The sequence below is a fragment of the Sapajus apella genome, unplaced genomic scaffold (genome assembly GCF_009761245.1).
Source record: "Sapajus apella isolate SASKATOON/1434 unplaced genomic scaffold, GSC_monkey_1.0 scaffold176, whole genome shotgun sequence".
In the NCBI taxonomy this organism is placed as follows: Eukaryota; Metazoa; Chordata; class Mammalia; order Primates; family Cebidae; genus Sapajus; species Sapajus apella.
In genome coordinates this window covers 993,840-1,018,397 of record NW_022437116.1, presented here as the reverse complement: position 1 = coordinate 1,018,397, position 24,558 = coordinate 993,840, and the positions used below count along the sequence as shown (strand labels likewise).

General features: G+C 37.0%; 1 pseudogene across 1 annotated transcript; it reads right to left on the bottom strand.

Annotated features, from left to right (window-relative positions):
• Positions 1-8,390: 8,390 nt before the first annotated feature.
• On the bottom strand, positions 8,391-9,232 carry LOC116542966 (annotated as a pseudogene). The gene has a single exon (XR_004265424.1). The product of XR_004265424.1 is annotated as a 60S ribosomal protein L7a pseudogene (transcript).
• Between the last annotated feature and the right edge of the window lie 15,326 nt (positions 9,233-24,558).

The window sequence follows — 24,558 nt, the reverse complement described above, 5'->3', positions numbered from 1 at the left end:
CATCCTATGACAGCTTCCCCATTGTGTTCTCTCAGTGGAGCTCCTGAACCGCTTCTAGTTTGAAGCTGCCCAATTCGTAAATTGTTTGCTCAGATAAACTCTTTAAAATTTTATTGTGATGTAGTTTCCCTTTTTAAAATGGGCATGAGACCTGTATAGAAAACAGGGCCTGATCTTGGAAGGGGCCCCACATTTAATTTCATATTCTGCTTTCACCATCATGAAATTCTTAATAATTTGGCCTTTCATCTTGTGTTTTGTAAGTGAAATCCAATAGAACAGTAAAATATGCACATAAGCAGAGAAGATAGGTCTTGTGGCAGCATACACACCACAAGTTCCGGCACAGGAGCATAGCGAGTGCTGAGCAGTTAGCTTGGCTGCCTCAGACACACACACACTGGCTGGGGCAGGTTAGGGCTCTGCAGGGACCAACGGTAGTAATCCAGGCTATGACCTGAGCCGAGGTGGGAGCTATGATGGTTGAAACAGCAGGAAAAATACCAGTGGTGGTAGGAATAGCCGCATCCTAGGAAAAAGGAGGAGTTCCATGTAAGGAAAATGCTGAGACTCAAGATGGGAGATAAGCTTGCCTGTTTTGGCATCCCATCCCTTCAGCATGTGTATAAATACTAACTCTGGGAAGGAATTATCGGAGCTTAGTCAGTAAACTTTGTCAGTGAATTATTATAAAACAAAAATAAATACATGAACATTGCAATAAAACATATCAACATATTATTAGAATTCTTTAAAGTGTGTAGAATTTCTAAATTTGAAAACTGCTGCAACATTACAGAGCAAATATCCACGGACTTAGTAATAGCAATTAAATTTAAGAAACATAATTTTTATTAGTGGTTTTACATTACTTATTAATGAGGAAGAAAAATTTTAAATGGTTTTTCCTTGTAATTGAATACATAGCAATAGAATGCATAAACAGGTGTTTTGAATTGGATATAAATCATGAAGCCACTTTCAGTTTCTTCTACCACCTTCCCAAATTACAGAAAATGTCAGAGAAAACATTAAAATTCTGTCATATAAATTTACATTTATAATTAAATTTAGACTTAAATGAAACTGATTTGAACAAAGAGATAAATCTTTTTAGAAAAATTGTTCTGCAAGAAATATAAATTCTAGAAGTACTAAAACTTATATTTAGACCTAATTTATCAGAAATCATCTCAATATTATCATACCCTGTGTAATACTCTTAACAGTCATATCAGCAGAAAGATCCTTCTCAAAACTTAAAAATTATCAAGAAGTATTTGCAATCTTGTATTTGCCAAGAGCAACTGATACCACTTTCAATTATAGCAATTGAAAACTAAGTAGCTAAAAGTGTATATTTTGATGACTTAATAAATAAATTTACAGAAAAGTGAGCCAGAAAAATCTTAAGATGGATCAAGGTGTCAAAGAAAAATCTTATGATGGATCAAGATCGCATTAATAAAGTACAATCAGCCTGGCGTAATGGCTCACATCTTTAATCCCACTACTTTGGGAGGCCAAGGCTGGCTGATTGCTTGAGTCCAGGAGTTTGAGATCAGCCTGTACAACACGATGAACTCCTATCTCTAGAAAAAATTTAAAAAGTAGCTCAGCATGCTAGCACACACCTATAGTCTAGCTACTTGAGGGGCTGAGGTATGAGGATCACTTAAGCCTGGGAGGCAGAGGTTGTAGGAAGCTCATATCAGACCACTGCACCCCAGCCTGGGTGACACAGCAAAACTCTGTCTCAATAAATAAATAAATAAGATCGTTTATTATATTATATAAAATTATTACACCAAAATATTATTTTCTTTGCATTAAATTCATCTTGTTATTCATGTATCTACCCCGTTGTTTATAAGTAATGAAATACTTTTAAACCAAAGATTATATTTTAATACCCTAAACTATACTTTTTTTTTCTTCTTTTTGAACAAGAAGTCCCATATTTTCATGTTTCACTAGGCCTTGAAAATTTTGTAGCCCACCCAACTTGTAAGTATTACCATGAAATAAGAGAAGCAGAAAGGATCTTTGTTATCCTATCAATAAACTTGTATTTTAATAGATGTAGCATTAAGCAAATGAAGCTATGGTATTGTGGTTGTTACTGTTTTTGTCATGCTCAGGGTATTCTCCCAGCCCCATATCTTATAAAAAGAAGTGAGACTGTGACCTAGGCTGAGACCATCATAGCCACCCAACTGTATGATACCAGTGATTGGCCCAGTTATAAACAAGCCAGACTGATCAGAGATCTTCCTCAGGATTAATCAGCTGAATGTGGTAGGGAAGTGTCTCTCTTCCCTAGTGATGAAACTGTAGGAATGTCAAGGAACTATAAGGATATGACTTTATGGGTGCCAGAGGCCATTTTCTCCACAACGTGGAGAAGCCCGAAAGGAAGAAACTGACACTCAAAGCAGCCAATAGTGGGTAGAAGAGGGAGAAAGAGAAGGAGAAAAAGACAAACAGACCCATGGGATTTAAATCATACTTTGCATATTTGAGATTCCTATAGCTGCCCTGTCCTTATTGCTTTTATTTCTTCCTTTCTTGATTAAGAGAGCTACTCTACATGCATTTAATATATTTCCTTCTCCCTTTAAGCTAGTGAAAGTTGGATTTCTCTTGCAAACAATATAACCCAGACTAATAGATAGATGACAACGACTTTATATTTATGAGCATTTCATAACATATCATAGAAACGCTGAATATCCAACAGCAATAATTCAAGAATAATTGAGATAGAATTATCATACATGATCAAAATTAAAATGCTAATTTTTGTAGCGAATTTTATAATGTACAATATACGTACAGTATGTCATTTGACCTTCACATCAATTCTGTGAGCAAGACAGGGTAAGTATTATTATGTTTCTGTCTTCCACACATTAGATGGCAAGCTTCATAACAGAAAAAAAAAATATATATATATATATATATACATAAATACATATATATATATTTTCAGATTTTACAATTACCTAGCAGAAAATCATATTTTAGAACTAATAAAACAGGATATGTTAGCCTAAGGCTACACAAATGGTAATTGACTGATCAGAGACTGGTTCCCCTGGACATCTGGCATTTTCTGCTTTGTGTTAGGCCTTGTATTTGACATTACAGATACAAAGGTGAGGAACATCCTAGTTCTCCTTCTCTTAAAGAATTCACAGTCTAGTTCGCAAAGGACTTCTCAGGTATTTCTGATATATCCCATTCTGTCCTGTTGAAATCACTCACCTGGTGATAAGTTTGAGGTAAAACACTTTATATTACTGACTTATGTTTACAAAAGGGTCTTGAAATATTCTGTGTTTATATATTTCATCATATTTTAACTTTTACTGAATGGTAAAATAATTTTCTCAAAAAAAAAAAATGATACAGGCTGGATGCAGTGGCTCACACCTGTAATCCCAGCACTTTGGGAGGCTGAGGCAGGAGGATCACTTGAGGCCAGGAGTTCAAGATCAGCCTGAGCAGCATAGCAAGACCCCATTTCTATTAAAAAGAAAAAAAATTAATACAAGTAACAATAATAAAATTCAAAAAGTAGCCACCGCAGTGGGCTATGTTCATGCCACTGTACTCCAGTCTGGGTGGCACAAGGAGACTCTGTCAAAAAAAAAATTATTTCATGGAAAAACTGCTATATCCAATGTGGGACTAAAACCTGGCATGTACTAGACACTTACAACTTAATAAGTTGTATTGTTGCACTTCCAGCCCTACCTCTAATAGTTTTCTTCAGAAATGATATATTAGGGTAGTTAAGTGATTGGGCTCTCAAATTATATAGAATTGGGTCAAGTCCTAGTTCTGACATTTATGAACTCCGTTACTGTTACAAAGTTTAATGGGTGCTTTCCCTTTCTTCCCTGTAGCATGAGAATAATAATAATACTCATAAGATTTGTTGTGAAAACAAAATATAATATTGCAATATAAAGCAATTGGCCTCTATGTTGCAATGTAGTACATTTTAACTTTTGTTTCATCTTAATTCTAAGTCAAAATAATGTTCGGGGTGATGGATATGCTAATTACCCAGATTTGATCATTACACAGTGTATACATATATTGAAATCTAACATTGTACCCTACGAATATGTATAATTATGTATCAATTAAAAATAAAATTTAAAGAAAAGGGAAAGTGATTAAATAATCAAAACAGTGTAACCTATGGTAAATAAAAGGCTCATCATGTTCATGATTAAACATGATTAAGTAAACATAAAAATGCTATATAGACACCTCACCTCATCTTTTATAGACTTCTTAATCTTAAAAATTGTTTCATTATTTAGTTTATAATGCACGTAGTACTTTCTTGTAACTTTACTAAATATCACTATTTGGTTCCACTTTGACTATTGATTTCCAAAACACATTATTTGCAAGCATCTAGTTTATGAAATGTGCATGATTCATAGATAATTAAAGTTAAAATGCATTACAAAGTAAGTTGTTAAAACATCTATAGTTGAGCTTCACAAGCCACACCCATTGCAATATCCTTTTTCCCTGATTTACTTCTCTATTGAGAATAACACTATCCAGACTTCTTTTAGAGGGCTAATATTATTTAAGTCTAAACATGAATGTGGAAGTATTCAATGAATTTATTTAAGTATCTTGTTAATTTGTAGCAATTATCTTAATTTTTTCTATTCTAGTTTTCAGGAGATTTGAATTAAAAAGTAGCAGGCATTGATTAAAATTTGAAGTTGACAAAGGCTATTAAATTAGGAAGCATAAATTTTATACACCTAAAAAGACTTATTTATTTCAGTGTAGGATAATCTGGTATGGTGATCAAGAAGCATACAGATCATATACCAGCCTCAGCTCTATAATATTTTTCTTTAGGGCAAAATGAAGAGCTGTCTTCAGAAGCTGCAATTTCAGGCATTCTGTATAAACACTATGAATAGTTGCTCAAGTCCAGTTAATGTATTTAATATTGACAACTATCGTGACTATTTGGATTGCAAAAGACTTTTGTTTTATAACAGTTTCTTAGTCTAAATCAGTGGTCCTTAGACTGCAGTCCATGGGTCAAATCCAGTCTGTGAACTGATTTTTAAATAAAGTTCTATTGGAACACATTCTCCCATGCTCTTTCACTTATGTCTTGGCTACTTTCTTGGCTTTATGATGGCAGAGTTGAGTAGTTGTGACAGAGACAGAAGGGGACTTGACAGAAAAAAAATTTGCTGAACTCTGGTTTAAATCATTTGGACCATTACATCATTTCTCTACTACCTTGAATATCTCCAGTCCAATGGAAGCTTCAGTAAGCCAAATTTGATTTAGGGGATTCTTTCAACTATGATAATATATTTTCATTTTCTTTTCTCAGTTAAACTCTTTTAGATTTAATATAGACCCATTGGCCACATTTAATAACCAAAGAGCCACTCCATGCCTGTTTCTTTGAAGTTTCCTAAACTTCCTTTAAACAAATTTAGCAGTCTCCTTTTAATCATTATTCTAAACCTTTCATGCATGACAATTATGATCACCCTACCAATAAAGAAGTTCTCTCTCATTTCTTGGCTCTAAATTATAATAATGTCCTGTTTTTCTCTTATTTTTCTATAGTCTCCTCTAGCTCATCTTCTTCCTTTCACTTTCTGTGTATATTCTCCTAGGCCATTTTATATTCTCATGCTATGTGTACTCATAAAAAAAAGTAATTTAATTTCAGAGCTTTAACTATCACATCTAGGACTGCTGACCCCTAAAAAGACCACCAAAATATCTTATTGATCTGACAAAGTCGAATGTATTACATGTTGTATTAACAGAAAACACCACCTTGCCAGTCTTGTAGTAGTGTCTTGGAAGGGGAAGGCAGAGGGCAGGTCTTTATACAGTTTAGGGTTTGTCTTAAGGAAGGTATTTCGAAGAAGGGCTCTGCCTGGAATTAGACAAAAGTTGTAACACAGGGTTTTAGATTGGTGAATGCAACAAAGCAAGAGTTTTGAAGTGTCTTGATGAGTAATCACTTGATAAGCAAGCAGTTTGCCCATTGAGTGATCTATCATCCTGTGAATGGAGATATTTACCCTGATGGGTAACTTCTTGTCTTGAGAAGGACAGCTAAGTGAGCAGCTTATTGTTTAGATGAAAACCTTTTTACAACTTTATTTTCCTAGTCAATAATTTTCTGAAATAGTAATGTTAATATTGACAGCCTCAGCTCTTGATCCCATTAAGCAGTATGTTTGCAGGAAGTTTGTTCTCACTTCTAGTCCAAAAACTTGCGAATAATATCTATAAGATACAGCCTCACTTACTCTAGATGCCTGATATGCCAGCTCCTATTTCCAGTTTCCTTTTTATTAATGGTGCTAATATGCTCCAGGAATCCTAAGCTTGGAACCTAGGCACTATATTTAACTGCTCTTTCAAAATGACTCCCAATATTCAACTAGTCATCAAGTGTTGTCTATTTATAATCTCTTTGATAATATCCTCCTAAAAGTGATGAGACTAGCCTAAGGAGGAAGTAATGAGCAGCCAGGGTTATTCCTCAGATAGACTGAAGAAAAAGGTAAATTCCTGAATGAAATAATTGTTAAGTATGTTAAAGCAGTGTCACAATTACTCATTAGCCTGAATCTAGGGTTATACAACTTCCAGAACTGTTATATAAAAAGAAAAGGTTACATTGCAAAAGAAATGATAGGAGAGAGAAATTTGAAAACCACTAGTAAAACTGAATGCAATGCAATGAAATGTCTCAATTAAGATCCACAACCAATTAAAAGTTAGAGGCCTGGTATGGTTTAAATGTTTTCACCAAACTTCATATGTTGGAACTTAATCCCCAAAGTAACAGTGGTGGGAGTGGGAACTAATAAGAGGTGATTAGATCATAAGGGCTCCACCCTCATAAATGTATGATTGTTATTATCACAGAAATGAGTTTCTTATCTCTAGAATGGGCTTGTGAGCTTAGCTCCCTATTACTGTTTTGCTCTCATGCTCTCTTGCCCTTCCACCTTCTACCATGGGATGATGCAGCAGGAAGGCCCTCACCAGATGTTGCTGCCGTGCTCTTGAACTCCCCAGCCGTCAGAACCACGAATCAAATAAACTTTTATCATTTACAAATTACATGCCTTGGTGCAGTTAGCTCATGCCTATAATTCAATACTTTGGGAGTCTGAGGCAGGAAGATAGCTTAAGGCCAGGAGTCCAAGACCAGCCTGGGCAACATTGTGAGGCCCTGTCTCCATCAAAATTTTTTAAAAATATTTTGATTGATTAAAGAATACCGAATTTGAGGTATTCTGTTATAGCAACACAAAATGGACTAAGACAGGGGTCCCTATAAAGTCAATTTCAGTATATCATCAAGGTTGAATAATGTTTAGGTTACTGACCAAATAGCCCAGGTCAGAGAAAAGAATAAGTATTGGCTGATTGAAATAGTGAACCCTTATATCTTTTTGAAGCATTCAGAAATAAAGGCAAAGTATTGTTGCTGTGTTCTACTTCCTCTAGAGGATAGAAACCATATGCCCATTAGCTGACTAATCTTCCTTAAGAACATAAATTCCTTCCTTCCCACTGACTACCAACATTCTGATCATGGATAGTTTGACATTTGGGGAATTGTGGGCTCTGGTTCCCTGTTGGCAATTAATTCTTCACCACACAAGCAGACTTGAGCTATTTTTTGTGATCCTGTGGATATCATATCTTTCTGATAAAAATTAATATTCAGCAGTACCTAAAAAACAAATAGCAGCTACCTGTCCTTAGCCCTGAAAACCTGGCTACTAGAAGAAAACAATCCTCAGACCAACTTTCAACAATTGTACTGACATTTCTTCACCACCTCTTTATAGATAAAAGAAGCCCCTCTTTCTATCCTTAAGTCTACCTTGCATAAAAAGCTTACTCTAAAACAAATGCAGTTACATTCTTCCACCTAAATGGCAGAATGTGGAAGCTTGTAGCCCTATCAAGGGGTAAGATTTTCAATGAAGAGGAGATGCAAGACAAATACGTTTCAATCCTAGAATATTCTACCTATGTATGACGTAAGACTTCTGTCTGGGCTTGCAGATTTCCAACACCTTATTCATACTAATGAGGCTGGTCCTCTTGTACTATTCACAGACAATCACATAACTAAAATACTGTTTTTTTTTTTCAATCAAAAAATATTTTTAACATTCCTGTGCAAATAGGCCATCAACCCTAAGTTGATGCCTTCATTTAAGATACCTCACCTGCTAGTTAGCTAGCCCCAAGTGTTGCTTCGGATAAGGACATTTCATATGTTAATTAGTTACCCATAGGATTTTAATTAGAATTAACTTTTTTTTTTTTTGCATTAATTATTTTTATTTACAGAAACAGTTATTTACATTTAACCCAGTTTCGTGGCAAGTTCTTTAGCCTTTGCCTTTTCTAGCTTGGCAATGCGAGCCACAGACTTGGGACCCAGGACATTGCCTCCCCAGTGACGCCGGATCTCATCGTATCTGTCATTGTAGTTGGTGCGAATAGCTTCCACCAGCTTAGCCAAAGCACCTTTGTCTTCCGGATTAACGTGTGTGAAGGCGACAGTGGTGCAGGTCTTCCTATGAACTAGACGTCCCAGTCTTGCCTTACCCTTGATGATGCAGTAAGGGACTCCCATTTTACGACAGAGGGCAGGCAAGAAGACAACCAGCTCAATGGGATCCACATCGTGTGCAATCACCACCAGCTGAGCTTTCTTGTTCTCCACCAAGGTGGTGACGCTGTTAACTCCTGCTCGGAGGACAGGTGGTCTCTTACTGGGGACGTCCCCTTTGCCAGCCGCTTTCTTCTCGGCCCGGGCCAACAGCCTCTGCTTCTTTTCTTGCTTCGTCTCTGGTCTGTACTTGTGGGCCAGCTTAAGCAGCTGGGTAGCTGTTTGGCGGTCCAGGGCTTGGGTGAATTGGTTAATTGCAGGAGGCACTTTCAGCCGCTTATAGAGGATGGCTCTCTGCCGCCGCAACCTGATATAGCGGGGCCATTTCACAAAGCGGGTGAGGTCTCTTTTGGGCTGGATATCTTGTCCAATGCCAAAATTTTTAGGCCTTTTCTCAAATAGTGGATTTACCACTTTCTTGGCCTCCTGCTTCTTAACGACAGCAGGGGCCGGAGCCACCTTCTTCCCCTTGGCCTTCTTTCCTTTTGGCATCTTGGGCGGCGGGAAGAGCAGAATTAACTTTTTTATGTTATTAATCACACTGTTTATACACCATGATGTATTTTAAATTCCACTCAGACAATATAACTCAATAAATGCTGCAGGCCCATATATGTACAAACATCATGAAAGCCTGCCCCACACTCCATAGCCTGGCTGACAGAACATAGAAGAGCTACCTTTCAGACAAGTGGGACAAGCCCAGCCTGTCAGCTCTGCCTCTTAATGTATAATTGCACTTTCTAAAATTTCAAATAAGTAGCATTATCTTCTTCTCTGAATTCTCAGAGCACTTTCGGATCTCTTATAAGATCCATAAGGGAAGGATCCAATTTGTTTTGATCACAGCTCTGTTTGTGGCTTGCAGGATGGTTTCTGATAAAAGAATGTATCAATGAATAAATACATGGATGAGTAAGCTCAGTGATCCCAGGCTGTGATTGAGTCTCTCTGAGCCTCTGAAGTTTCCTTATATATAAAATAGGAATAGTAATAATACTTACTTTATATTACTAATGTGATATTCTTAATTCAAGTGCACTTTATATGGTGCTACTACATTAATTTTCTTGAAACACTATTTTATACAACCCTGTCACTGCACTTACCGTATTGTGTAATTATCTGTTTCTGTGTCTGATTTTCCCACTGGACTGTGAATTTGTTGAGGGCTGACACATGATATTTTATGTTGTTTCCCCAGATCTAGCACTGTGAAAAGCACATATTAGGTCTCAATTAATGCTTGTCGAATGCATAAATCTGCCTAAGTCATTGCCGTGGTTAAAATGAATATAACCATAATTTCTATCAAGTATTTGAGTACCAAATTTAATTTTATCCTTATTTTCAAAGCTTGCCCACTGTGAAGATTTCTACTTTATTATTAAATTGCACCATGCTAAAAAGTTAGTTTTTCAAAGGAAATTAATTCCTCAGAATACGTTAACTGAGCCAGTTGATTTGTGGCTATGTGTACAAAGGCAAATGAAATAGAAAGTTGAGTAATTGCTCTGTCAATTTAGTCAATATTGACAGCCACTCTGTAGCACACAGTTTACTTTTTACTTAAATAGTACAGATAATTGTCTCAAATCTAAAAAGAAATAATGACCCTGCATTTGTTCTCCATATGACATGAAACTGGTTACTGTGAAATGGAAAATTGGAGCTTATAAAAACATTCTAGTATGAGGGTTCTAGTTCCTTAGGCATCAGAAATACTTATAAAGTTCTTTTCCCTGTAAGATAGCTACATGGTATGACCCTTAGGGAAACACCTCTGAGGACTCCATAGTTTTCTAGGAAATGCACCAAAAAATTGAAATACATTTCCACCCTAAACACATTATTGAAAATTCCATATCAACAAACAAGCTTAACCCTTCTTTAGACACATTTGTCCGCTAGTAAAAAAAAATAAAATTACTAGAATCATGGCATTCCTAGTTATTTTGGAATAACTCTAAAATAAGCAGAGACCTTTTAATTCCAAATGCTGAATTTTTAAATATGAGCAAAAGCACTTGAAAATAAACATTTGTATTTTCATGTATAATTCTTCCAAATTCTAATTATATTTTCCCCATTATTATCTGCATATTATTTTCACTTAAAACCTAGATGATTGGTTGATAGCTGTAGCAAATCACCATGGCACATGCATACCTGTATAACAAACCTACATGTTCTGCACATGTATCCCAGAACTTAAAGTAAACACAAAATCTGAAATTATTAAAAGATAATATATTCTTACTTTAAATTAATTTGTATTAATTGATAGTATTACCACTCATTAAAATTATATAAACTGACTTAAAACATATGTAAAAATCAAATGCCATTTTTTAGCAAAAATTGGATTTTCCTAAGAGTTTAGAGTTGATTTAGTTGCAATTGAGTCCTAAATTAAGTGCTAATCTTCTTGGACTCAAAGGTAAATTGAAAACATTATGGGATTTTATATTTCCTATTGTCTAACAATGGGAACCAAAAATACTTGTCTACAGAGATAAATTTTACCAGAATTTAATTATTGTATGAATGCTTGAGGAGCATGGCATAGACTTTGAGAAATATGACAGGAATGACCCTCTTTTTGGTTTTGTCTTGCTCTGTTTTGTACTGCTATAACAGAATTCCACAGCCTGGGTAATTTATAAACATTAGAAGTTTATACCAGGCATGGTCATTCATGCCTGTAAATCCCAGCATTTTAGAAGGCCAAGGCAAGGGGATCACTTCAAGCCAGGAGTTTAAGAGACTAGCCTGAGAAGCAAAGCAAGACCCCATCTGTACAAAAAAAATTAAAAATATATAAATTAGCCAGGCATGGTGGTATGTGCCCATAGTCTCAGTTACTCAGGCGGTTTTGACCTAGAAGGATTGTTTGAGCCCAGGAGTTCAAGGCTACAGTGAGCTATGATCATGTCACTGCACTCCAGCCTGTGCAACAGCGAGGTTGTCTTTAAAAAAAAGATAATAAAAAGAAGTTTATTTGGCTCATGGTTCTGGAGACTGGGAAGTCCAAGGGCATGGTACTGACATCTGGTGAAGGCCTTCATGCTGTATCATCTCATGGCAAAAGGTGGGAGAGCAAGAATAAAAATTTAAGATAGGGCAAAACTCACTTTTATAACTGCCCACTCACAATAACAAATTCATTCCCTCATGACCTAATTACCTCTTGAATGTCCTACTTCCTAAAACTATTGCATTGGTGATTAAGTTTCCAACACATCAACATTGGGAGATCCAGTCAGACCATAACATTCTATCTCTGGCCCCTAAAGTGCATACCTTTCTCATATGCAAAATGCATTAACTTCACCCCAATATCCCTAGAGCCTTAACTCATTCCAGCATCAACTCAAAAGTCCAAAGTCCAGTGTCTCATCTAAATCAGATATGCATGAACACAAGGTGTGATTCATAATGAGGCAAACTTCTCTCTAGCTGTGACCTTATGAAATCAAAACAAATTATCTGCCTCTAATACACAATGGTGGGACAGTCATAGGCTAGACATTCCCATTCCAAAAGAGAGAAATAAGCAAGAAGAAAACAGTAACTGGTCCCGAGTAAGTCCAAAACCCAACAGAGAAAACAACATTAGGTCTTAAAGCAGGAGAATAATTTTATCTTATTCCATGTTCAACATCTTCGTCACACTGGGGTGGAGATTGGGCCCCCAAAGGCCTCTGGCAGCCCTGCCCCAACAGCTTTACTGGACTCAGTCCATGCTTCAGATCCCTTGGGTTGGAGTTGCATGCCTACAGCTCTCTCAAGCTATCATTGCAATCTGGTAACTCTATAGTTCTGGGGTCTTGATGGTGGTCTTACTTCAACAGCTGTACTAGGCATTACTCTAGTAGGGCTTTCTGTAGTGGCCTCAATTTCAGACCTCTACTAGGCACTGGCTTAGTGGGGGTTCTCTGTAGTGGCACTGCCCTGTGACAAGTTTCTTCCTGGTTCCCCATGCTGCCCAATATATCTTTTGAAATCTAGGTGAAGGTCACCATGGCCTCACAGCCATAGGTATTCTGTGTCTCCAGAGTCAGCACCACATAAACACTGCCAAGGCTGACACTATCATGGGATCCTTGGGGTATTGCTTTTCTAGCTGGAAACCTCTGTGGCCAGTAGTGCCATTGCCTGAGTTTAACTCTGGCATGCTGGGCACATTCCTCCCACTCAGCCTGCCAGGCCACTCTCAACTCATGATACTGGCCTGGATCCCACACTTATCAAGGGTGAGCAAACATCAAAGAGTGTGTGAGTGAGTGAGCGTAGGGTTCAGCCACTTCTCACAGCAAAACATACCAGTTGCAGTGGAGTGGGAAATTTCAGGTGCTGGCACAGGCACCAGCTCATGCAGAGAAGTGGAGGGTAAGCAAGGTGAAGAGGTGCTTTATTAAGTGACAAAACAGCTTAGTGGAGACCTGCAATGGGTAGCTCCTCTCTCCAGGCAGGTCATCCTGAAGAATGTTCTGCTCTCAGCAGATAGGAGACCCATGGAGAGTCGGTAGCTCCTCTCCATAAGCAGCTCATCCAGATATTTGTTCAGCTCAGCAGAGAGAAAACCCACAGTGGATAGCTCATCTCTGCAGGCAGGTTGTTCCATCATCTGTTCAGCTCTCAGCAGAGAGGAGACCCACAGTGGGCAGTGGGTAGCTCTTCTCCATAGGCAGGTCATCCTGTCATCTGCCTTAGTCTGTCTGAGTCCAGGGTTTCTATGGACTTCAAAGAGGAAGAAGTATGTGCTGATTGGTCCGTGAATGGCCATGGGCTGGCCAGAAAAAGCACCATAAGTTCTCGCTCCAGTGCTCAGAACTGGCAGCCTGCCCCTGCAGGCATTAAGATTTCCAAGACCTGAAGATGGGGTTTCACCAGGGACCCACCCCTTTCTGCCCAGAAGCTTGCCTCCTGCCACCATTAACCTGCTGTCCATGGTGCACACAGTGCCCAGGTTGTTCATGCCAAGGGTTGCCTGCAGGCTTGCCCAGAGATACCTTTATCAACCCCACTATCCTCCCACCTGTGCTCATTGGCACCCAAAGTCCAGAAAGGACCAAGGCAGCAGGATGCTAACATGTCAGCACTGCCCCAAGTGGGCACACACCTGGCTGGGTGGTGACAGCACCCAGTCTTGGCCACAACTTTGCTCTGAAATCAAAGCAGGTGCCAGGAGTGTGGAGAGGCCATGCAGCGGGAGCAGGCACTTTTGAGCCTGCACAGGCAGGGGGTCTTTGTGGGCCCCCAACAGTGCAGAGATGCCTGAGTACCCAGCTGCTGCTGTGTGGCTGCAGCTGCACCAGGGATGGTAGAGCTCCTTCCTCTCCAACTTGAAAGGGGGCTGGGCTTGTGCCTGTCCCTGGCTCCCGCCAGCTCCATGGAGTTTGCAGTCCCTGTTGTGCTTCCCCCACTGCAGCCAGCATCATGGCAGTGGCCACTCCAGATGGGCTGCTGCTGCCATCAACACCACTTGCACCCTCTAGAGCAGCCACATGAGGTGGACTTGGGCCTGCTTGAGTCACAAGTGAGGTGACCAAGAAGCAGTGTGCCAGAATGTGGGAAGCAGTATCATGAGGTGGCCTTCCAAGCGCATGCTAAAGTCCCATGGGCCCCTTTCTGGATATCTTGTCCTGACTCAAGGCCCTGTTCTGAAACTATAATGGGAGGAGCAGCCTACTCAAAGATCTCTAAAATGCCTTCAGGGTCTTTCTACTATTGTTTTGATGAATAGCACCTCGCTCTCTTCTACCTTTAGTAGTCTCTTTAGCAAAGGGTTGCTTGGCCACACCCTGGGTTTGTTCTTCTAAATGTGCCTTCTCACTTCTTACACCAGGCTGAGAACTTTCTAAATCTTTTCATTTTGGTTCTCTTTCCATTATAAATTTTGACTTTAAGTAATTTCTCTCTATTCATAGCTTCCTATATGTGGTTAAAATGGCCACACATCTTTTTAAATATTTTGCTTCAAAATTTCTTCTGCTAGATATCCTAGTTGTTTACTCTTAAATTCCACTTTTTATAAAGCCCTTGGGCAAGGACACAGTTTAGCCAAGTTATTCATGACCTTATAACAAGAATGGCCTTTCCTCCAGTTTCCAATACCTTGTTCCTCATTTCTACTTGCCCATATTTCTACCAGTATTCTGATAATTATGACTTAGTAATCTCCAAGAGATTTAACCCTTTCCTACAATGCTCTCTCTTCTGAGCTCTTACCAGAATTGCCCTTAGCACTCCATTCACAGCAACCAGTGCTCTTTCTAGCTTGTTCCTCCAAATTCATCCTCTGTTCATGACCCATTTCCAAAGCCGCTTCCACATTTACAAGTATTTATTATAACAGAAGCTCGAATTCTCAATACCGACTTTTGTCTTGGTTCATTTTATGCTGCTATAGCAAAATACCATAGACTGATATAAGCAGTAAAAGCTCATTCATGATTCTGGAGGCTGGGAGGTACGAGAACTTGGTGCCAGAATTAAGTGAAGACCTTCTTGCTGAATCATCCTATTACAGAAGGTGGAAGGGCAAGAAAAATTGAAAGCAAGAGTAGGCTAAATATACTTTTAAAATAACCCGCTTAGTAACTATCAACCCCTGAAAACTAACCCACACTTGCAATAATGGCAGTAAAATTTGTAACAAGAAGTACCTATTTTGTCTCTGATAAATTTGATGGAGATATTCTGCTTTGTTGCTTAGAAGCAAATGTCAGATATAAAAATGGTATGTATCCAGGACTTCTAGTTTCCTGTCTGACATGTAAGAAACTTGGAAGTCTTCACTCCATTTTACCAAGTAAAAAGTTAAACAGTGTCTTAGGCCTGTAATCCCAGCAGTTTGGGAGGCCAAGGCAGGTGGATCACTTGAGGTCAGGTGTTCAAGATTAGCCTGTTCAACATGGTGAAATCCCATCTCTACCAAAAATATAAAAATTAGCTGGGCATGGTGGCGGGCACCTGTAGTCCCAGCTACTCAGGAGGCTGAGGCAGGAGAATTGCTTGAACCAAAGAGGCAGAGGTTGCAGTGAGCCAAGATCACGCCACTGCACTCCAGCCTGGTGACAGTGAGACTCAATCTCAAAAAAAAAAAACTGAAAAATTAATATGTCTTCTTAAATCTGTCAAAGAACTTACAAAAATTGGAGACACTGACAAGTACCAAGAATCACAACTTACTGAGAAGAAACCCAGCAGCAGAATCTTCTACGGGCTAGAAAACTCTAAACCATTATGGATAACATTGCTGGAGGCTTGGGTAAACAAGCCTAAAAGATAAAAACTTCATCAGCATCCAGTCATGGGGGGTCCTCACACTTTGGTTAGTTTCACCTCCAGGGGCTCTACGAGGTCTTCATGGTGTATCTCAAATAAAAGTCTTTTCCTACATCCAGCAGGTAGAGGGAAATACATTAGGTTCTTCTTAATAAAGCCTGCCCTCAGGAGAAATTATTTAAACAGGGGCTAGCCTGCTGGACGCTAACAAACCCGGGAGAAGGGAAACACCAAACTCTAGCCCCCTCTAGCTTTCCACCTAGGGAAAGGAAATATACAACTCTAGCCCCCTCCCGCCATCCTATCCCACCTAAGAAAGGAAAAACTGAGACACACTGGTGAAGTTCACAGCCCAGGGCCACAGGAACATTGGAACAGTAAGACCTAAAAAAAGGACTATAAAACCCTTTTCCTCCCCTCACATCTTACTAATACATTACAAAAGGCCTATTTATAGAATTCCCTATTACCCATTACATCATGTCCACCTTTTAACAAAAAATTAAAAGGCATATTGATATGGTTTGGCTATGTCTCATCTTGAATTGCAGCTCTCATAATTCCGTCATGTTGTGGGAGGGACCCAGTAGGAGAGAATTGAATCATGGGGGCAGTTTCCATTATACTGTTCTCATGGTAGTAGGTAAGTCTCAGGCGATCTGATAAGTTTTATAAGGGAAAACCCTTTTCACTTGGCTGTCATTCTTCTCTTGATTGCCACAATGTGAGACATGCCTTTCACTTTCTGCCATGACTGTGAGGTCTCCCTAGCCATGTGGAGCTGTGAATTCATTAATCCTCTTTCTTTTGTAAATTGCCCAGTCTCAGGTTTGTCTTTATTAGCTGCATGAAAACAAAAACAGTTTGAAGAGACAGAGTCAGTAACAGAATCTGATTGGTAGAGAAGTTGCAATTATCAGACCAGAATTTTTTAAAAATTATAATTAATATATGCTGATGACTTTAGGGCAAAAAGTAGACAACATGCAAAAACAGACAAATAATATCAGCAGAGAAGTGGAAACTATATGAAATAATCAAAAAGATATGATACAGAGTAAAGACATTGCAACAGGAATAAAGAATATTTTTCATGGGCTCATTAATAAACTGAACATGGCTGAGGAAAGAATCTCTGAGCTTGAATATATGGTAATAGAAACTTTTAAAGCTGAAAAGCAAAAAAGAAAACATACTGAAAAACAAAACGCTACCAGCTATCCAAGAACTATGGGAAACTACAAAAGAGATAATGTATACATAATGGGAATACCAGAAAAAGAGAAAGAAACAGAAGAAATATTTGAAGCAATGACTGAGAAATTCTCCTAAATTAATGTCAGACATCAAATGACAGATCCAGGAAGCTCAGAGAACAGAAAGCAGGATAAAGCGCCAAAAAAATCCCTATACCAGGGCAGATTATATCCAAATTTCAAAAGTACAGAAGATAAAGAAAAAAAAATCTTGAAAGGAGTCAGAGGGAAAAACACTTTACCTACAGAGAAGCAAATATAAGAATTATATCTGACTTTTCAGAAAATATGTGATATGGTTTGGTTCTGTGTCCCAACCCAAATCTCACCTTGGATTGTAATCTCCATCATCCCCATGTGTCAAGGGCAGGACTGAGTGGAGGTAATTGGATCGTGGGTGTGGTTTTCGCCATGCTTTTCTCATGATAGTGAGTTCTCAAGAGATCTTGCACTTACTCTGTCTTGCTGTCCTGTGAAGAAGGTGCCTGCTCCTCCTTTGCCTTTTGCATAGTTTCCTGAGGCCTCCCCACCAATTCAGAACTGTGAGTCAATTAAACCTCTCTTCTTTATAAATTATTGTTTCTCATGTATTTCTTCATAGCAGTGTGACAACAAACTAATACAGTAAATTGGTACTGGAAGTGGTACCAATTTTGGGTGCTGTAAAGATACCTGAAAATGTAGAAGCAAATTTGGAACTGGGTAACAGGCAGAGGTTGGAACAGTTTGGAAGTCTCCGAAAAAGACAGGAAGATGTGGAAAAGTTTGGAACTTCCTAGAGACTTGTTGAATGGCTTTGGCCAAAATGCTGATAGTGATATTGACAATGAAGTTCAGACTGAGGTGGTCTCTGATGGAGATAAGGAACTTGTTGGGAACTGCAATAAAGGTGACTCTTGCTATGCTTTAGCAAAGACACTGATGGCATTTTGCCCCTGCCCTAGAGATCTGTGGAACTTTGAACTTGAGAGAGGTGGTTTAGGGTATCTGGCAAAAGAAACTTCTAAGCAGCAAAGCATTCAAATATTACTTGGGTGCTCTTGAAAGCATTCAGTGTAATGCATTCATGAAGATATGGTTTGGAATTGGAACTTATGTTTAAAAGGGAAGCAGAGCATAAAAATTTTGAAAATTTGCAGCCTCATGATGCAATGTAAAAGAAAAAACTGTTTACTGAGGAGAAGTTCAAGAGGACTGCAGAAATCTGCAAAAGTAATGAGGATCCAAATGTTAATCTCCAAGATGATGGGGAAAATGTCTCCAGTGCATGTCAGGGGTCTTCATGGCAGCCTCTCTCATTGCAGGCCCTGAGGCCTAGGACGAAAAAATGGTTTCATGGGCCAGGCCCAGAGCCTTCCTACTTTGTTCAGTCTCTGGACTTGGTGCCCTGCATCCCAGCTGTGGTTAAAAGGGGTCAAAATACGGCTGTAACCACTGCTTCAGAGTGTGAAAGTTCTAAGACTTAGTGGCTTACACATGGTGATGGGCCTCCAGCTGCATAGAAGTCAAGAATTGAGGTTTGGGAACCTCTGCCTAGATTTCAGAAGACTTTACTTGTCTCAGATGAGACTTTGGACTGTGGACTTTTGAGTTAATGCTGAAATAATTAAGACTTTGGGGGACTGTTGGGAAGGCGTAATTGGTTTTGAAATGTGAAAAACATGAAATTTGGGAGGAGCCAGGTGTGGAATATATGGTTTGGCTCTTTGTCCCCATCCAAATCTCACCTTGAATTGTAAACCTCATAATCCCCACATGTCAAGAGCAGGACCAGGTAGACGCATTTGAGTCACGGGGGTGGTTTCCCCCATGCAGTTCTCATGATAGTGAGTGAGTTCTTATGAAATCTAAAGGTTTTCTAAGCATCTAGTATTTCTCCTGCTTGCACTCACTCACTCTTTCCTGCTGCCCTATGAGTTAGGTGCCTGCTTCTCCTTTGCCTTCTACCTTGATGATAAGTTTCCTGAGGCCTCTACAATACAAAACTGTGAGTTAATTAAACCTATTTCCTTTATAACTTACCGAGTCTAAGGTATTTCTTAATAGCAGTGTGAGAAAGGGCTAATACAATATGCAAGCAAGAACAGAGCGGAGTGAAATATTCAAAATGTTGAAAAACAAAAACATCAACCTAGAATCTTGTATGTTGTGCAATTATCCTTCAAAACTGACAGAGAAATAAAGACTTCTCTGACAAATAAAACCTGAGAGACTTTTTGCCAGAAAACCTATCTTGCAAAAAATGTTAAAAGTTCTCCAGAGAAAAGATAAATGATACATGTCAGAAACTCAAATCTATGTAAAGGAATAACAGCATCAAAGAATAAATAAATGAAAATGAAATAATCTTATTTAAATTGATCTAACAGATAGTTTGTTCAAAATAATAATAGCAACAATGTACTCAATATATATATTGAATATATGTATTAGCATATGCTTAATGTAAGTAAAATAAATTATAAATATAACACAAGAAACAGTAGAGAGGAATTAGAATTTTTTTATGATACTATTGCTACCTGTGAATTTGGATATTGATATTTGAAGGTTGACTTGGATTAGTTGTAAATGTATATTGCAAACTCTAGGGCAACCACCAAAACAAATATAAAATAATTGATATGCTAAAAAGGAGAGAAACTATAATGATATAAAATGTTCAATAAAAAACACAAAAGCAGAAACATTATGGAAGACAAAAACAGGCAACAAAGTCCACAAATAAAAAACAGTAACAAATATGGCAGCTATCAATTCAACTGTATCAACAATCACCTTATGGTCAATGGCCTAAATATACCAATTGAAAGAGATTGTCAGAGTGAATCACAAACAAAATTCAACTGTTCATTATCTCTAAGAAAACCACCTTAAATATTAGAGACACACTTACATTGAAAGTAAATAGAAGGATCAAATGTCCTACAAAGTCCCAACTAGAAAAACAAAAATAAATAAAATTCAAGGGAGAAAGACATACGTTGTTAACGCTAATCAAAAGAAAGTGATGGTAGTTGTTTTTTTCTTCTCATTTTTCAAGTTTTACAAAGGTAGCTATTTTAATTTCATACATAGCTGATTTCAGAGCAAGGAGAGTTTTCAGGGATAAAGAGGGACATTGCTTAATGATACACAACACCATAAATGAACTGGATATAATTGATATCTATAGATCACTTCATTTAACATCAGCATAATACAAATTCTTCTCAAGATCACATGACACATTTACCAAGAGAGACCATATTCTGGGCCATAAAACGTAACAAATTTAAAAGAATAGAAATTATATAATGTCTGTTTTCAGATCACACTGGAATTAAATTACAAATCGGTAACAAAAGTTGGAAAATTACAAAATATTGGAGATTAAACAATGCACTTCTAAATAAGACATGAGTCAAAGAAGAACTCTCAAGGCAAATTTCAAAATATTTTGAACTAATTGAAAATGAAAACACAACTTATCAAAATTTGTAGGATATTGTAAAAGCAGTATTTATAGAGAAATGTATAGCACTGAACGCATATGTTAGAAAAAAAGAAAGATCTAAAACCAACCATCTATGTTTTCACCATAGGAAACTAGAAAAAGAAGAGCTAATTGAATCCAACATAAGCAGAAGTAAAGAAAAACAAAAATTAGACCAGAAATTAATGAAATAGAAAATAGAAAATGAACAGAGAAAATCAACAAAATCAAAAGCTGGTTCATTGAAAACATCAATAAGATCAAAAAGTGCATAGCCAGCCTAAGAAAAGAGATACAAATTACTAATATTAGAAATGAAAGATATATTACAGAAGATCTCCTGAACATCAAAAGATAATAAGGGAATATTATGAATATTGTGAACAACTCTAAACCCACAAATTTGATTACATAGATAAAATAGAACCATTCCTCGAAAGACAAAATCTGCCAAATCTCACACACACAGAAAATACAATCTGAATAGGCTTATATCTGTTAAAAAAAAATTAATCAATAATTAAAAACCATTCAAAATAGCACCAGGCTTATAAGAGTTCACTGGTGAATTCTACCAAGAAATTATCTACAATCTACCTCAAAAGATGAAAACAAAGGGAATATTCCTAACTTATTCTATGATGTCAAAATTAATACTAAAATCAGACAAGAAAACTACAAACAAATATCTCTCATAAACTCAGATACAAAAAGCCTCAATAAAATACTAAGAAGCAATTCCAACAACATGTAAAAAGACATACACCACAACCAAATGGGATTTGTCCCAGGCATAAAAGGTTGACTTGACATTTAAAAATCAATTAATTTAATATATAACATTAACAGATTGAAAAATAAAAATCAAATGATCATATATATAGATGCAGCAGAAACATTTGACAAAATTCAATGCCCATTAATGATAAAAGCTTTCAACAAACTACATATGGAGATGAGGACTTACTCAACTTTATAAAGAACCTCTACAAAGAAACCTACAGCTAACATCATACTTATTGGTGAAAACTTGAAGCTTTCCAAGTAAGATCATGAATAAGACAAGGATTTCCTCTCTTACCACTGCTTTTAATTATCACACAGAAAGTCTTAGCTAATGCAATAAAACAAGCAAAGAAAATATATACAGATTGTGACAGGAGAAATAAAATTGTTTTTGTTCACAGATGACATAATTATCTGTGTAGAAAATCTGAATCAGAAAAAAAAGAAACCCTAGAACTAATAATCAATTTTAGCAATGCTGCAGCATATGAAGTTAACATAGAAAAGTCGATCACTTTTCTGCATACCAACAATGAACAAGAGAAATTTGAAATTGAAAACACATTGCCATTTACATTAGTATCCCTAAAAAAGAAACACTTCATATAAACCTAACAAAATGTACAAGATCTATATGAGGAAAACTACAAAAATATCATGAGAGATATCAAAAAAGAACCTTACAAATGGAGAGATATTTTATTTTCATAAGTAGGAAGTCTCAATATTGTCAAGATGCCAGTTCTTTCCAACTCAATCTATAAATTCAATGCTATACCAGTCAAAATGTCATCAAGATATTTTGAGGATATTGATAAATTTATTCTAAAGTTTACATGGGGAGGACATATACTCTGATAGTCTTTCCATATAAACTTTAGAATAGCCAATCCAATATTGAAGAAGGAAAACAGTCAGGGGACTGACACTACCCAACTTCAAGACTTACTATAAAGCTACAGTAATAAAAAAGAGTGTGGTCTTGGTGAAAGAATGGACAGATGAATCAAATGAACAGAATAAAGAACCCAGAAATTGACCCACGTAAATATAATCACCTGATTCTTGACAAAGGAGCAAAGGCAATAAATTGAGAAAAGATAGTCTTTTCAACAAATGGTCCTGAAACAATTAGACATCTATATGCAAAAAAAAGTGAATTTAGAGACAGATTTTATGCCCTTCACAAAACTTAACTCAAATGGATCATAGATCTAAATGTAAACTGTAAATCTATAGAACTCCTAGAAATCACTTAGGAAGAAAACTAGATGATTTTGGATATGACAACTTTTTAGATACAACATCAAAGGTATAATTCATGAAACAAATTAATAAGCTAGACTTCATTAATATTGAAAACATATGCTCTGCAAAAGACAAAGCCAAGAGAATGAAAAGACAAGCTACAGATGGGAAGAAAATATTTTCAAAAGACATATCTGATAAAATATTCAAAACATATAAAGAACTCTTAAAATTGAAAAAATTGAAAATCTGATTGAAAATGGGTAAAAGACCTGAACATATACCTCAACAAAAAAGATACACAGATAGCAAGTAAGCATGTGAAAATATTTCAATATAATATGTCATCCAAAAAATGCAAATTATAACAATAATGAGATATCACTATATTACCTATTAGAATGGCCAAAACCCCAAACACTGACAACATAAAATACTGTCAGTGGATCTACCATTTTAGGATATGGAGGACAGTGGCCCACTTTTCACAGCTTCACTAAGCAGTGCACCAGTGGGAACTCTGGGTCTCTTCCACTACACATGGGATTATGAGAACTACAATTCAAGATTATATTTGTGTGGGGACAAAGCTAACCATATTATTTCAACTCTGACTGCTCCCAAATCTCATGTCCTCAAATTTCAAAACAATCATGCCTTCCCAACAGTCCCCCAAAGTCTTAACTCATTCCATTGTCAACCCAAAAGTCCAAGTCCAAAGAGGGTCATTTTATAATAATAATAAAAGGGTCAATTCAGCAAGAGGATATAACAATTATAAATATATATGAAGCCAACACTGGAGAATACAGATATATAAGGCAAATATTATTAGAGTTAAAGACAGAGATAGACCACAATATTAGCTGGAGAATTCAGCACTCCATTTTCAGCATTGAATAGATCTTCCAGACAGAAAATCAACGAAGAAATATCTGACTTAATCTGCACTAGAGACCAAATGGATCTAACAGATATTTACAGAACATTGCATCCAATGGCTGCTGAGTACACAATTTTGTCCTCAGCACATGGATCATTCTCAAGGATAAACCGTATGTTAGGTCACAAAACAAGTCTTAAATCATTCAAAAGATTACATCAAGCTTCTCCTCTGAACACAATGGAATAAAACAAGTCAATAACAGGAGGAATTTTGGAAAGTATACAAACACAGAAATTAAATAATATGCTCCTGAATGACAAGTAAGTCAATGAGGAACTTGAGAAGAAAATGGAAAAATTTCTTGAAACAAATGATAATGGAAACACAATATACCGAAACCTATGGGACACAGTGAAAGCAGTACTAAGAGGGAAGTTTATACCTGTAAGTGCCTACATCAAAAAAAGAAGAAAAACTTCAAAAACAACCCTAATGGTGCATCTTAACTAGAAAAGCCAGAGTAAACCAAATCCAAAATTAGTGAAGACATGAGATAATAAACATCAAAGCTCAAATAATTTTGAAATGGAAAAAAAAATACAAAATATCGATAAAATGTAAAGATTATCTTTTGAAAAGATAAACAAAATTGATGATTAGCCAGACTAAGAAAAAAGTAGAGATGACCCAAATCAATAAAATCACAGATGAATAAGGAGACATTACAATTGATACACAGAAATTCAAAGGAAAATTACTGTCTACTATGAGCAACTGCATGCCATTAAATTGGAAAATATAGAAGAAATAGACAAATTCCTAGATACATACAGTCTACCAAGATTGAACCATGAGGAAATTCAAAATCCTAACAGACCAATAAGAA